Consider the following 16,499-nt stretch of genomic DNA (forward strand, 5'->3'; position numbering starts at 1 on the left):
TTGACAGGTAATTTCTTCTTGCTCCTTTAATTTGTTTATGATTTCACTTTTTATGTCTATGATCTTATCTTTTATATCTAGCTCTCATTGGGAGTTTATCTAGGTAGATAGCAGAAGATAATTTCCTAGACTTAGTTTTTTGCTAAACTGTTTTCTTGTTTTCCCAATGATTTCCATCAAATGATGACTTTTTGCTCCAATGGCTGGGATCTTTGGGTTTATCAACAAAAACTAGGCTAATGTGCTAATTTTGTTCTGAATGATATTTATCTAATCTATTTCATTGATATTTCTATTTTTTTTAAACTAGAACAAAATTGTTTTGATGATTACTGCTTTGTACTGTAGTTTGAGGTCTGGCACTGCTAGGCTCTTTCTTTTCTATTTTTTAAATTAACTCTTGATTTTTTTTCCTCCATATAAATTGTATTATTTTTCTAAGTCTATTAAGTAATCATTTTGTAGTTTCATTGGTTATGGCACTAAATAATGTTATTTTTATTATGTTTTCTCAGTCTTGTCATGAGAAATTGATATGTCCACATTTATTTAGATCTGCCTTATTTGTGTAAAGAGTGCTTTGTACTTATGGTCTTGTTTTCCTTTGTGTGTCTTGGCACATGGATTACCAAATATTATATATTTCGTCTAGTCTATTTTAAAGGAATTTTCTCTCTCTGCTCCTAATGGTTTCTTTTTTGGCAACATACAGAAATTTTAATGATTTGTGTAGGTTTGTTTTATATCTTGCAACTTTGCTGAAGTTGTCATTTCAATTATGGCATCTAAAAAAGGGATGATTCTTTTTTTTTTATCTCTTTGCCTATTCTTATTCCCTAAAATCTATTTTCTTGTCTTATTGCTTTGGCTAGAATATCTAGAACTATTTTGAATAATGATAGTAATAATGGACATTCTTGCTTTACTAGTGGTTTTATTGGAAAGGCTTTTATGTGTTTATTTTCTATGCTGCAACTATAATTATTTCAACTAAGATTTTAATTGGTTCTCTAGGATTCTCTAAGTATGCCATCATATCTTCTTCAAAGAGTGATTGTTTTGTTTCCTCATTGCCTATTCTAATTCCTCCAATTTCTTTTTCTCCTATTGTTGCTATAGCTAATATTTCTAATACAATATTGAATAATAGCAGTGATAATGAGCATCCTTGCTTCACCCTTCATCTTATTGGGAAGGTTATAGTTTATCCCCATTACATATAATGTTTGCTAATGGTTTTAGATAGAAGCCACTTATCATTTTAAGGAAAGCTCCATTTATTCCTATGCTCTTTAATGTTTTTAATAGGAATGGGTGCTGTATTTTATCAAAAGTTTTTTTTGCACCTATTGATATAATCACATGATTTCTGTTGATTTTGTTATTGATATGGTAAATTATGTGTATCATTTTCCTAATGTTGAACCAGCATTGCATTTCTGGTATAAATCCCACCTGGTAATAATGTATGATCCTTGTGACATATTGCTGTAATCTCTTTGCTAGCATTTTATTTAAAAAAATTTTTACATTGATATTCATTAAGTAAATTAGTCTATGGTTTTATTTCTCTGTTTTAGTTCTTTGTTCAGGTATCAGCACCTTATTTTGTCACATGGGTTGATTTTTAATGAAGGCACAGCTGAGTATATGTATTCTCCTTTTTTCCATTTAATAACCTTAAGAACGTAATCCTATATAACTTTCTAAAAGTCTATTCAGATCCTTAATTTATTTTGTTTATTTTTGAGCCAGATATATCTAAAGTTGAGAGGAATAAATTATAGCCTCCTATTATAGTTTTACTCTCCATTTCTCCCTATAGCTTATTCAACTTTTTGTTTAATAATTTACTTGCTATGCCATTTGGTGTATATATGTTTATATTGAAATTAATTTTTTGTGGTATTTTTGCAACATGTTGTTGATGTTTATTTCTTTTAATTAGGTTTATTTTTTCTCTTGCTTTATATGAAATCATGACTGATATCCTTGCCTTTTTAAATTCAACTAAATCATAATAGATTCTATTTTAGCCCCTTATTTTAGCTCTCTGTGTACTATCTGTAGCATAAAAAAAACAACATATGATTGGATTCTGATTTATGATTCTTTTTTATTCTTGTCCCTTTTTATGGCTAAGTTTATTCCATCCACATTCACAGTTAAGATCATTAATATTGTATTTACCTCCATTCTAATTCTCTTTTTTTCTATTTCTTTCTCCTTTCCTTACCAGTTTGTTTTTCTTACTAACCCGTCCCTTATGTTATACTGTCTCTCATCCCATGCCCTATTTCTTTTAACACTTTCTTTCCTGTCTCCCTGGTTTTTTTGAAAACTATTTCTGTACTCAAATCTCTCTTTCTCTGTCTCTCTCTGTCTTTGTCTCTCTGTCCCTCTGTGTCGCTGTCTCTGTGTCTGTCTCTCTCTCTGTGTGTATTCTTTCTTCCTTTGATCAATTTAGATGAGATTGGGGTTTGGATATCAGTTGCTCCCCACTATTCTCTCCTCTTTTTTTAAAAACAGACTTCTACTTGCTCACTTAATTTATGTGAGAGAGGTTTCTCTGTGTTTCTTATCCCTACCTTCTCTACTCCTTCTACTATGTTTGTCTCATTCAAACAACAGAATAACATTTAGATCCTCTTCCTAATTAGATTTTTTCTATGACCTCTGGTGATGAGAAAGTTCTGAGGGGTTACATAAAGCTCCCTATATAAGAATGTAAACATTTTAATCTTCTTTAGTCTCATACAGCTACTTGCCATGTTTGCCTTTTCATGCTCCTACATTCACATGTCAAATTTTCTATCATGCCCTGGTCTTTTCATCAGCAATGCTTTAAAGTCCTTTGTTTCATTAGAGGTCCATTTTTCCCCTATAGTATTATAATTAGTTTTTTTTCTTGGAAAGTTATTCTTGGGTGCAAGTGTTTTGCTTTTTAGAATGTAGTATTCTTAGATTTCTGCTCCATTTTAATGGTTGCTGCTAAATTTTGTATGATCTTGACAATGACCATTCAATTCTTAAATATTTTTCTTTGACCTAAAAGCTCTGGTTGTTGGTTATAATATTACTGAAAGTTTTTATTTGGAGGGGTTTCTTTAGACAATTTAGAGCATTCTTTAAATTTCTAATATGCCTTCTGGTTCTAGGAGACTGAGTAATTTTCTTTTAAAATTTCTTGAAATATGATGTCTATGTTCCTTTTTCTGTCATGTCTTTCAGATAGTTTGATGATTTTTAAATTCTCTCCTCTATATGTTTTCAGATCAGTTTTTTCCTAAGAGATATCTAATATTTTTTCCCCTTTTTAGTCTTTTATCTTTGTTTTAAAATTCTTATTTTCCAATGAAGTCATTGTCTTCTATTTGACACATTCTACTTGGGCAACATTGTGTACTTCATTTACCAAGCTATTAATTCTCTTTCTGAATCTTTCATTTATAATTCATATATATGTATGGATGTATGTATTTTCCCATTTTTGGCCTCTAGCACTCCTGTTCACTTTTTTTTTTAGCTCATTTTCAAAGCAAATTTTGTTTCATCTCTTCTAGGAATCCTGGTTGGACTTTGGAACAATAATTATTTTTTTGAGGCTTTTCTTATAAATGATTAGGAATCATTCTCTTTTTCTGAGTTTGTGTCTTGAGTATCCCTTTAGCATTTATTTTTTGCAGTGGGACTTTTTTTTACTCTTTTTGTTTTATTTTTAGTTGTTCATTCTTCTAGACTACTTTCTAACTTTGGACTTAATTTTAGGCTTGGAGTCTGAATGCTTCTGAGAAGAATGCTTGGGCTGGGTATTTATCTTCTGGGGTCCTTTTGCTGCTTTTTTGAGGGTATTAAAAGTTGTGTTATTCTAGGATCTCAAGAACAGCTCCTTCTAAGGACTTGTAAGCTTTCAGTGCCCTCAAGTGCTATGGTCCTTTGCTAAGTCTGATCACCAAAATTTTAATCTGAGCTCTGCAAATTCCTGACCTGGGTTTGTGTCCAATATGTCTTTTGGTTTACCCTTGATTAGATATTCCAGTAGACTTCTTCTAGACTCTGCCTGTATAAATCAGCTGGAACATTTTGCCAGTTCAGTAATAGGTTTCCCTTTTTTTTTCAAATTTTTTTGCCTTGGTTATTCTGCTACAAACTTGAATTTTGGCTGATGGCTGGAACTAAGACTCCACTGTACTCCTTAGATCAGAGCCATGTTGCTACCATTTCTTGATAAAATTGTCCCTACTTTAGTACAGAACCTAGAGTCCACAACCACACCTCCCCTGAATGCTATCTTTAGGAGCACCTTGCTATTTCACTCCACCCAAGATATTAGAAATGGGTAGTGAAGAACAGAACTGTCAATGGCACATGTTTCCATAATGGAACAACATTGAGTGCCTTTTCTTTCACCAGTTTACAGGTCCTCTTTAAATCTCTATATTCTGGGAATGCCCCACATTTGCCTTTGGCCAGAAATTGATACAAGTATCTGCAGACTTCTCTGTATATCTTCCTATTCTGAGTTGGGTGTGACATATGACTTTCTGTGATTTTTTTTTCTTGCCCATTGCTTCTGATAAACATATTTTTAGTTTACCTTAAGTCAACTTTCTGGTGATCCCTCTTTCCAGTGAGCTAGCTGAAGCTGATGCCTATAGGATCATAAGATCATAGATTTAAAGTTGGAAGACTCATTTCAGGTCACCTAATACATCACTCTCATTTTACAGATGAGGAAATTGAATCCTAGAGAAGTTAAATAAGTTGCTCAAGGTCTCACAGGAAGAAAGTGGTAGACATGGCAAAACATAGATCCACTGATTCCAAATCACCATTCTATCAACTGGACCATGCTGCAATCCCCTCTTCCCACTTTAGGAGGTCCTTAGATCCCAGTACTGTTGAATTACACTACCCACTACATACAAAACTATCCTGGATCTAATTAGAATCCCTGTGATTTTTGCCTGAAGTTCACAAGCTATGAACTTGCTTTTGTGTGAATAAACATTACCAATGGGCATCTCTAGGGGTCCATGATGTTCCTATGTAGCACTGGGACCAGAGAAACTCTTCCTGTCTTATTCTGCATAGGCTTACAGGATGAGATTGTTTCTGAAGTAGTTTTTGGTGAGCTAGGCAGAGAAGAAGAAAAAAAGGAAAAAAGCTGAAGCATTGTGTAAATAGTAAGAAATTTCTGCCATTGCCTAGATGACAGTATCTGCCAGGAAGTTCCATGTTCTACTAGCCAGAAGTGCCCTGTAGAGTGGAAGAGAGTTGAACCTTGTCTCAAGAATGAAGATACAGTGCCAAGAGAGGAGAAATCAGCTTGGGAAATTGACCCATGGTGACCAGACACTGCGCTGCAACACTTCTGCATGAATTAACTGTGTATTCTTTTCTTGCTGAATATATTGTATAGAGTTTAATCACAACGTGAGATCCAGCACATCCAATGTATCAAAAACATTCAAATTTTTCCTAGAATGACTTTTATGATCTTCATTCTGTGCTATGGAAGCAGTGATTTAGATGAGTACCCTCTTGAAAAGCTAAAGACCTTATATTAGGAAACATTTCTAGGGAAGAGAGAGAACTCTTTTTGGGAAATGGGACACAGTGACTTGTCAATTTAACCTTTTGTTGTTTATCTTGCATTTTATTTTAAGTAAATGATTTTCATTTTGAACCTATATGTCCTCTGATTGGTCTGGTAAAGCCAACACAAAATAAGTATCCATCCACATTCTAATAAATCACAAGCCAGGCTGAATGGAAAGGTTAAATTATTGCCACTGGGGCCAAATTTACATTGCTTAGCAAAATGCTGATAGACTACATTCTAGTTGGAACTGGAGGGTTGTTTGTCTTCAACTAGAGCCCAAGCATTTGACATTGAGTTTATTTCTGATCATCCAAATGAGAGTAAGGCAGAAACTGGGAACAAGGAAATGTCTTTTCAGGACTTTCTATTTTAATGGGTTTGACCTTTTTAAGGCTGTATTTTGTGACAGGTAGCATTTCAAAGGAAAACTTGAAAGCAGTTGGGAGCAGAAAGGTGTGATAATATGAAAGAATGAACTTTGGAATAAAACAGGTGGCAAATGGCCTCAGCTCAACTGAGCTTACTAAAGAAATGGCTATTTCAGCTATTAGCCCAGCTCTGTTCCACACTGAATGCTGAAAGTTTCACAAACACTTGCTTTCCATCCAATGCCTCCATGTTCTTACTATCCATTATCTCTTTAATTCACTAATGCCTAGATCTTGACCTCAGAGCTTTATTAACATTGTTTTCTTTATGATTATCAATTGTTATCTCCTGGAAAACCTAATTTTCTTTTCTCTGTTCTTATATTTGCTGATTTCTCTGTCTGTGTATCTCTCTCTTCTCTCTCTTTGTTATTGAATAGCATTGGCCAACGCAGAATCATAGATTCTACGAGTTGAGAGGGACCAAAGCAGACATTTAATTCAATTTATCCTTAATCAAGAAATTTTTTGCACAATATCCTTCAAAAGGTTCTATCTCTGAAAATAACAGTGCAAAAAAAAAAATCCTGAAGCTTGGGACAGTGCCCCCACACACCTACACTCTGATGAATGAGTCCAACTTTAACATGAAATTCAAAGTCAAGAGATAGGTTGGAAAACTGAGCAAATAATAAAAAAAGGAATCTAATCCTAAAAGGTTAATATGGTGATGGAAACATCAAGACACAAACTCAGAAAAAGATTCAAACCACTATAATGAAAGCCTCAATGAAAAATGTGAATTTGACACAAGCCCAACAAGAATTACTGGAAAAGCTAAAAATAATTTTCAAAATCAAATAGAAGTGGTTATCATTTGATAAACAATTATTCAAACCTTACTATGTATGTCTCTCCCTTCATATTTCATTCATAGCTGTCCCAGTTTGTTAGGAATTTCCAGAGCTTGTGCTCTTCTAACAGAATTCTTTAGAGCCTAGCATCTTTTTTGCACCACAAGGAAGCATAAGGGAAAAATTGTAGCCAACTATTAAGAATATTAATTCTTCTATTTATTGGCATACATTCATATATTTATTGAAGGCTTATACAATTTTAGAGTTAGAATAGACTTTAGAAATCACTGCATCCAATCTTTCATTTTGTAGACTAGAGATCAAAAAAAGTTGTGTGGCACACTTGAAGTCATACAACTAGTTATGGGCACAGTTAAATCTAGAAACTAGGTTCCTTGACTCTTAATTTAATAGTTTTTACTATGTGCCAAAAACTCTGCTAAGTGCTGGGGATAGGAAGAAAGGCAAAAGGCAGGCCCTGCTCTCAAGGAGGTCACAATCTAATGGAAGATATAACATGCAAATAATTATATACAAAAAAATTATAAACAGGATAAATTGAAAATAATCAAGAGAAGGAAGGAGTCAGAATTAAGAAATATCAGGAAATATTTCTTGTACAAGGTGAGATTTTAGGTGGTAATAGAAAGAATCTAAGAGTTGGAGAAGAGTAGGAAAGTATTCCAGGCTTGGGAGATACCCAGTGAAAATGGCTGGAGTTAGGGGTGAAGTTTTGTTTGAGAAACAGGAGGGAGGCCAGTGTCACTGAATTACAGAGTAGTTGGTTGGGGAGAGAGCAAAGTGTAAGAGTGGAAAAGTAGAAAGTGCAGGTTATGAAGGTCTTTGAATACCAAATAGAGGATTGCAATGTCATCACATGTTTGTATTCTTCTTTCTCTTTCCATTACTAGCTCTGAGAACAGTAATACAATCAACATTATGATTCCTAGAAAGAACATATCAGGAAAGATGGTAGAGTAGCTCAGAAAACTTTCAGCTCTCCAAATTTCCTCAAAAATAACAGAAAAGAAAAGAAAGGAAAAGACAGAACAAACATTGCCTAAGAGTGAATGGAGAGCAGCAGAAATAAACAAAAGTTAGGTTTAAGCAGTTGTTCTAATACAATTTGAGAAGACCCTAGGAAAAATCCAACTTGCAGGGGTGGAGGTTCAGCCTGAGTGAAATGCAAACACCTCCAGTCTGACTCTGCAAAATCAACAAACAACAAGCCCTTGGGGTAGCTGGGTTGGGAGGCATCATCAGCCTTAGAAACTGTCATCTCAAAGGCAATGTGGGGGATCTGACTTCTGGGTAGGAGAAGATTGAAAGACCTTCTGATTGGAGGACAGTTTTAGTTTGCAGTCATCTGAGGGACCACAGGGAGCAAGATCATTTGTGGAAGAGTGTGACTAAGAGCCTTAGCAGTGCCTTAGGAGTGGGGAAGGGAGCCCAAGGTTGAGCCCTGGGACATACCTCAGAAAATAACAGTAACAAGGACCCGACATTCAGTGTATCATTCCCCATACCTCAGGGATATAACTTGATTATGATAAAAGCTGCTGAAAACCAAAAAAAAAAAATGAGTAAGCAAAAGAGAAATAACTCACCATGGATGATTACTATAGGGATAGAGAAGATCTGGGTTCATATCTAGAGGAAAGTAATGGAGCGGAAAAAAAAGACACATCTTTTTCAAGAACTGTCAAATGGTCCCAAAAACAAAAAGTTCTTGGAGGAACTTAAAAAGGACTTTAAAAATCAAATAAGAGAAATTGAGAAAAAGTTAGGAAAAAATAGAAGCAATCCAAAAATATCAAGAAGATTATGAAAAAAATCAACCAACTTGAAATAGCAGATCAAAAACTTAAGGAAGAAGGTAATTTCTTGAAAACTAGAATTGGGCAAAAGGAAGCTGATGACATTCTAAGACCATGAAATAATAAAACAAAATCAAAAGGGTTAAAAATAGAAGAGAATATGAAATAGTTCATCAAAGAATAGAGATTTGGAGAACAGATTGAGGAAAAATAATCTAAAAATAGTCAGATGACCTGAAAATTACAATAAGAAAAATAATATTGATAAAATATTACAAGAAATTAGCAATAAAAATTGTCCTGAAGTTCCTGAACAAGAAGGCCAAACAGAAATAGAAAAAAATCCACCAATCACCACCTGAAAGAGATCCCAGTAGGAAAACTTACAGGAATGTCATAATCAAGTTTTGAAGCTTGCAGGTTAAAAGGAGAAAATATTGGAAGCAACAAGAAAAAAATAATTTAAATATCATGGAGCTACAATAATGATTACATAAGACCTAGCAGCTACTACTTTGAAGGATCATATATCTTGGAATACTATATTTCATAGAGTAAAAGAGCTGGGGTTACAACCAAGGATAACTTGCCCAGCAAAGTTAACTATAATCCTGGATGAAAAAAAGGGCATTTAATGAACTGAAAGACTTTCAGGTATTTGTGACAAAAACAGCAGAACTTAAGGGAAAATTTGACATATAACATCCAGGAGAAATGTAAAGAAAACATTAAAGAACAATTACAAGGGAATCAGTGAGGTCAAATTATTTATTTCTTACATGTGAAAATATCAGTACTCCTATGATTGTCATCATTATTTGGGCAGTTTGAAAGAAAGGCTTTTACTGAGCTGTGTATGATGAGGTGATTCTAAAAATTAAAATTCTGTAGGAAGATACGAAAAAGGAGGAATTATCTCATACAAATGAAGCATAAAAGGAAAAATTTATACAGAAAAAGCTAGTGGGGGAAGGGCAGGTAGTGATGGAATCACACTCATTGAGAATAGGTTAAAGAGGGAACAACATATATCTAGAAGAGTATAAAAGTCTTCTAAATACATAAAGAAATAAGAGAGCAAGGGGATAGCATAGGGGAGAGGATAAGGGAGGAACTCCTGGAGAGATGGGTAGGTTAAAGAATAAGAGGGCAAGGTAGTGGTAGAAGTAAAACAAAGAAGTGAGGACAGATAGGAATAGAGTGAGAAGGATGATGAGGAAAACTAGGAAGGAGGAAAATATACAACAAAAAATTACAGCTTAGAACGTGAATAGGATGAATTTACCCATAAAATTGAAACTGATAGGAGATTTAAAAATGAATTTAATAGTATGTCGCCTTCAGGAAACACTATAAAAATGAGAAATACACCCAAAGATAATATAAAGGTCAGGGGTGGGATTTATTATGTAAAAAAAAAAAAGCAGGGATAATATTCATGATCTCAGACAAAATTAAAGCTAAAATAAATTTAATCAAATGAGAAAAATGGAGAAACAACACTGTGGCAGCAATATTATTTAATAATATTTTAGACCATTTAAAATAACTAGACAGTATAAAATACCTGAGAATATACCTGCCAAGACAGGCACAGGAACTATATGAACATAAAAAATAAAACATTTTTATACAAATAAAGTCAGATCTCAATAACTGAAATAATATTTATTGTTCATGGTTAGGTAAAGCCAATATAATAAAATGACAATTTTATATAAATAATCTATTCAATGCCATCCCAATTAAATTACTAAAAAAAAAATTGAGTTTGAAAAGATAACAAAGTTCATATGGAAGAAAAAAAAAGTCAGGGACTTCAAAGAACCAGGAAAAAAAAGATGTAAAGGAGGCAAATTCAGCAATATCAGACCTTAAACTATATTATAAGGTGAGAGAATTGTTGAAATATAAAGTGAATAATTTTGATTATTTTAAATTATAATTTTCTTGTATAAATAAAACCTATATAACCAAGAATAGAAGAAATACAGAAAATTGAGAAAAAAATCTTTCATACACAATCTCTCAGGATTTGATTGGGTTGTAATATTGTTGTGGGGTAGGAAATGATGAGCTTGTTGATTTAGAAAAATAAGGGAATACTTGGACTTTTGAAGGAAGATGCTATCCACCTTCAGATAAACAGATGCCAAGTGGAAATAAATATAGTGTGGTCTTACATATATGTGTAAGAGTGTATTTGTAAAAATATGTGTATGTTTATAGATATCTATTTATATGTCCCTGTGCATATATACATATATGCATACATATATATATGTATGTGTATGTGTGTGTGTGTGTGTGTGTGTGTATATGTATGTATGTATCTGCATGCTTAATTGTAGCTTAAGTAAAGAGGTGGGGGGATGGAAGGGTAGGGAGAGGAAAAAGTAAAGTAAAAAGTGCACAGCAGAGAACAAAAGAAAACCAACAAAAAAATGTGTATTATTTATTATATAGGTTTTTTTGAAATGGAAATTTATTGTTTTATATTAAATCCTCTCCTATATTCTGATGTGTACATAACAATGTTCTTTTTTTCTTTTCTCATTTTGTATTTAAGTTTAAAATAAATAATAAAATTTACAAAAAAAGGAAGAATATGTCAATCAATTACAAAATGGCTTCACTTAGGTCTCCTGTGACTCTTTAACATAAAACACATTTCTGAATGTTTTGTCTTCCCCATTAGAACGTAAGTTTCTTGCTGGCAGGAACCACAATCATCTTTTTTTCTTTTTTTTTTGGTATTTGTAACCTCACTGCTTAACCCTGTGCCAGGAATATAGCATAAACTTAACAAGTTTTCCCCCACCCCCACCTTTCTTTCTTCCTTTTTTTCTTCCTTTATTTCTTTCTGACGTTATTTGTTGTATACCAGCACTGGAATGATTACTATATTTGAAGGCAGAGAACCTGCATTCAAACTCTTGGTCTGCTACCAGCTACTAAATCATCCTTAAGTAATTCACTTGCCCTGTATATGCCTTATTTTTTTTTCATCCGTAAATGATAGGATTAAATTAGGTAATGTCAAAATGCCTTTATTATTCTAATTGATATGATTGAATGAAATTACACATTCAACTAATTCAGTCATTTTGATGTTTTCTTCCCTAAAACTGAAGACTGATGTAAAGACAAAGTTTAATTTAAAAAAAAGAGTTTTTATCTTCTTCTTAATATTAGCTCATTTTTTTATGCACCATATACTGTCTCCATCTTTTTTTCACTGAAAATTTTGGAAGTTTTCTAGTGTAAGTATACTGGGTCTAGTGCAAGTGTACTGAGTTAGAGATTCTCATGAGTGTCTTCCATGAGAGCTAACTGTCCAAACCCAGTGCCCAAATATTGTAAGTGGTACAATATAATTAGAGAGGCAGATTGCCCTGGAATAGGACAGACACAGACACAGACACAAAACAGAGGCCAATATATGGGGGGAAAGAGAACATAATTTTAATAGTGCCATTTGACATATCTATAAGAAAATTTAACACACACACACACACACACACATATATATATATATATATACATTTATTTATATGCATCTAAAAGAAAATTGGGGATGCCTTAGACTTAATTTGGCAATCACTGTGACTGAGGGAAAGATGTCCTCCATCAGGAAAGAGAAATGGGTTTAAAAGTAGAATCCAAGCATGAATATAAGCCACAGGTAGACAGGGTCGAGGATATGGTTAACTCCTAGGATCCTGAGATCCAAGGTTAAGGGAAAAACAGGCAAGTTAAGAGCCAGGATAGACATTTCAAGTCAGGGAGGGCATCAGGTGTGTTGACAGGGCAACTGGGAAAATGACCATTTTAATGGATCAATATACCATTCCAATTTTTTGTTTTTTTGTGGTAGCAGATATATTCCTCCCTCTACTCATTCCTGATGTGTAGATGTGGTGATAGATGGGGTCCTCTGACCTAGCTGTACAATTTCCTGAGCCAACTATGCCAACGAAATTGTAGACTCAGATACTTTTACACGTATTATTCATTAGGAAGAATAAGGAGATAAGCTAGCATTACTAGGAGCACTTCTAGTCCTACAAGGTGAATGGACAAGCTGGATGCTCTTTCCTCCCGTTCTTAATAGGAGGCAGATAGTCCAGGCATTTGAGCAAAACAAATTGCTTCCTTGGCTATTTGGTACCTTTGATCTTCCTTATTTAAGGGTGACTGGTTTCTTATTTTGCCCTTGGCCTTAGCTCCATCATATCTGCCCTCTAGGTATACTTTACTATATTACACAGTCATATTACTTGCTCCTGGCCCTATTTTGTTTGCTTGTTATTTGCCTTATCACTGTTTCTCAGACAAGTTTCTTGCCCCTGTCCCTCAATTTTATTACACTGCTTCTTTACACAGATCATGGTATACATTAAAATCTCAGGCACTGCTCCATCCCCTTGTGCTGTGGGATACCTGAGACAAGTGAATCATATCCCAAGTGCAGCCTCTGGTTATAGCCAAGGTTCAACTGACAGTTTCAAGGTGCAGGCTTTGTCCACATCTCCACCCAGGTGGCCACATAAGAAACAAAAACCAATGATACAAGTGACTAGATAAGTAATTTTTCATACAGACACATCCAGATCCAATACTCTGACTAAATTGGAAAACAGATGATTTGGAGAAGTCTCTAAATCAATGCAGATGGCCAGGCAATGAAACAACAGAAGTTATTTAACAGGTAGAGAAGACTACCAGTATTATTTTCTCATCCTAGCAAAAATGAATGTCTTCTAAGAAAGTTACATAGTGGGAAGCTACCCTTATGAGTAAATTTTGTTGTGCCAGTTATATTAAAATATTCTTTATAAGTACCACTAGAGCTTATGATTTTACCATATCCCTATCATGATCCTAATTAAGGAAGAATTTCCAGTTCATTAGTTTTAGTTACTTAGACTATTCAATGGAACATGCAAATTATAACACTAGCCCTTAATTGTAATTGGAAATATATGTTCAGTTTTATTTGAACATGTTTTTGTTCAATTAGAGCAAAAGAATGTTTTGAATGAATGTTAGAAACACATTTTTCAGCCTCAGGGATAAAAGCTTTAGAATTTAACATACTAGTGTCACATTGGGTCATGGGAGCACCTTGGTGGAGCAGCTTTGGACCTGGAGTCAGAAAGACCTGAGTTTAGATCCAGCCTTAGACACTTACTAGCTGTGTGTCTCTGAGGAAGAAACTTAACCTCTGTTTGCCTCCATTTCCTCAACTGTAAAATGGGTATAAAAACAACACCACCCAACAGAATTGTTGAGGGATCAAATGATATTTGTAAAGTATTTAGCAGAGTGTGTGTCAAGTTGGTGCTATATAAATATAAAGAGGTCCTATATAAATTCTTATCCTGTTTATAATGAGTTATAGTTCTATTGCTTCCAATAGCTAGTTTCAGAAGCAACTATTGCCTCAGAAGAGGAGGAGAAGGAAGAGGAAGACAAAGACTAAGATGAAGATGGAGAGGAAGAGGAAGCAGCAGCAACAACAGCTAATGTTATTTAAGAACCTAACTAAGCATGTTATTAATTCTGATAATTGTCTATAATTACTGAAACTTATTTCCTGATAAGAATGAATAATACTGCCAAAGACTTTGGAAGGATTAGAAAACCATAATGGATGGCAACATTTTGAAATAATCCTAGCAATTATTATCATTTTAAAAAATTGTAATGGCTTCAGAAATGCTTTAGCCTATCAATTTTTTTCCAATTTCAATTCAGCTACTGTGGATACTCAGTACATGAAAAATATTGAAGAGAGACAAAGATTGGCACCAGTTATGTTTCTTAAGAATGAGCAGCATGGCATAGTGAACTGAGAGGCAGTCTTGAAATCAGGGACACCAGGTTTTGGGGCCTTCCTTGGATATATTCTAGCTATGTGGTCCTGGACAAGTAGCTTGAGCTCTCTGGACCAAAAAATGTAAACAAACCAAAACAAACAAAAAAAAACCCAACCCTCTCTATGACCATAAATTGGTGACTTCAGACAGAAAAATTTCAATGGAATGATGCGAATAGACCTAGACATCAAGATGACATGGTGGGGGTGACAGGGAAACAGTGAAAGTAGTCTCTTCCATTTAGATTTTGTCAGTGAAAGAAAGGAAGGAGATGGAACAGTAGCTCAGTGGAATAACAGGAAGAGCAACATTTTCATCCACTAATGAATGTGTTCCTGAGGATAAGAAGCAAAAAAAAAAAAAATTGAAAAGGTGACCTTGGTCAATGAACTCAATAATCTTTGCTCTTTTGTGTTATCTGAAAATAGCTGTGTTTTTTTTAAACACAGAATTGTATTGTTATCATGGTGAACTAACAAATTCCAAGAGTTCAAGGAATACCCAACTCTGCAAAACAAGCAACATAAATATGCCAAATTCATATACTGCTCATATTCTCATGATATGTTTTAGAGTCACTTAAAACAGATCATGGTAACCCCACAGTTTACCCAAAACTCACCTCTATTCCTAACCTTCTTATTTCTATAGAAAGTAATCCTTAAAGTGAAAAAGGTTGGTAACATTGGAGTTATCTTAACCGTTCATTCTGTACCCCACATGAATTAGTTGTCAATTGATTCTATTTCCATAGGCTTCCCTCCACTCATCCATACTACACTAGTTTCCCACTCTTATCCTCATCACCTTGCTATGCTATTACAATAGCCTCCTGATTAGTCTCCCTGACTAACGGTCTCTTCCCTTTCCACCCCATCCTTAAGGTACATCTTATGAAGTCACTCTGATCCTCTTAGTTCATGATGCTCTGCTCCTCTATTAAAACTTTGTTGCTTTTGTTTTATATTTATTTATCTGTGGAATCACTACTTTCTTCCAGTAGAAGTTAAGCTTCTTGAGGAGAAGAACATTTTCATTTTTGGCTTTGTAGCTCCAGAGATTAATTCATAACCTCTGATGGTCATGACTTTCTTGTAAAAAGACAACATGCTTTAAAATCAGAAATAATAAAAGCCATTTGAAGTGGCCCAGGTGAGTTTGCTGCAAATGAAACTAATAAGGTTAATTTTAGAGAAATACCATCACATATGCTATTGAAAGTATGCATAGATGACTAATACTGATAGACTTAACCCTTCTCAGCAATGTAAAGATCTAAGACATCTCCAAAGCCCTCAGGATGGAAAATGCTATCCACATCCAAAGAAAGAACTATGGATTTTGAATGCAGTTTGAAGCATACTATTTGCTATTTTTTTCTTCTCTTGTGTTTTGTTTCTTCTTTCTGGTGGTACCTCCTATTGGTTCTAATTCTTACCTACAATGGCACTAATGTAAAAATATATTTAATAGGAATATATAGGTATAGTCTATATCAGATTGTGCACCATCTAAGGGAGGAAGGCGGGGAGGGTGGGGGAGAAAAATTTAAAATTCAAAAGCTTATGGAAGTGATCGTTTATAATTCAAAATAAATTAATTGAAAATTAAAAAAGAAAGTATGCATATATTTTACTTTCAAGGTTCACTATATGAACAGCTCCATCAAGGTTCCTAAATTCCCAATTGTACCTGAAATTACAATGAAATTGATGATGGCGGTGAACTTCCTAGATTGATAAATGAAATAAATTATAATGAAGATACTAAGGGGAAGCTAGATTGTACAGTGGATAGAGCACCAGCCCTGGAGTCAGGAGGGCCTGAGTTCAAATCCGGCCTCAGACACATAACACTTACTAGCAGTGTTACTCAGGACAAGTCACTTAACTCCAATTGCCTCACACAAAAAAAATATTGACATGTATTTGTTGATAATTATCCTTTGCCATTATCTGAATACAATGTAC

General features: G+C 34.2%; 1 pseudogene; it reads left to right on the forward strand.

Moving 5' to 3' along the window:
• The first annotated feature begins 15,602 nt into the window (after positions 1-15,602).
• Positions 15,603-16,268, forward strand: LOC114045939 (annotated as a pseudogene).
• The last annotated feature ends 231 nt before the right edge of the window (positions 16,269-16,499 follow it).

The sequence above is a fragment of the Vombatus ursinus genome, unplaced genomic scaffold, assembly GCF_900497805.2.
Source record: "Vombatus ursinus unplaced genomic scaffold, bare-nosed wombat genome assembly UNPS02014779.1, whole genome shotgun sequence".
Lineage (NCBI taxonomy): Eukaryota > Metazoa > Chordata > Mammalia > Diprotodontia > Vombatidae > Vombatus > Vombatus ursinus.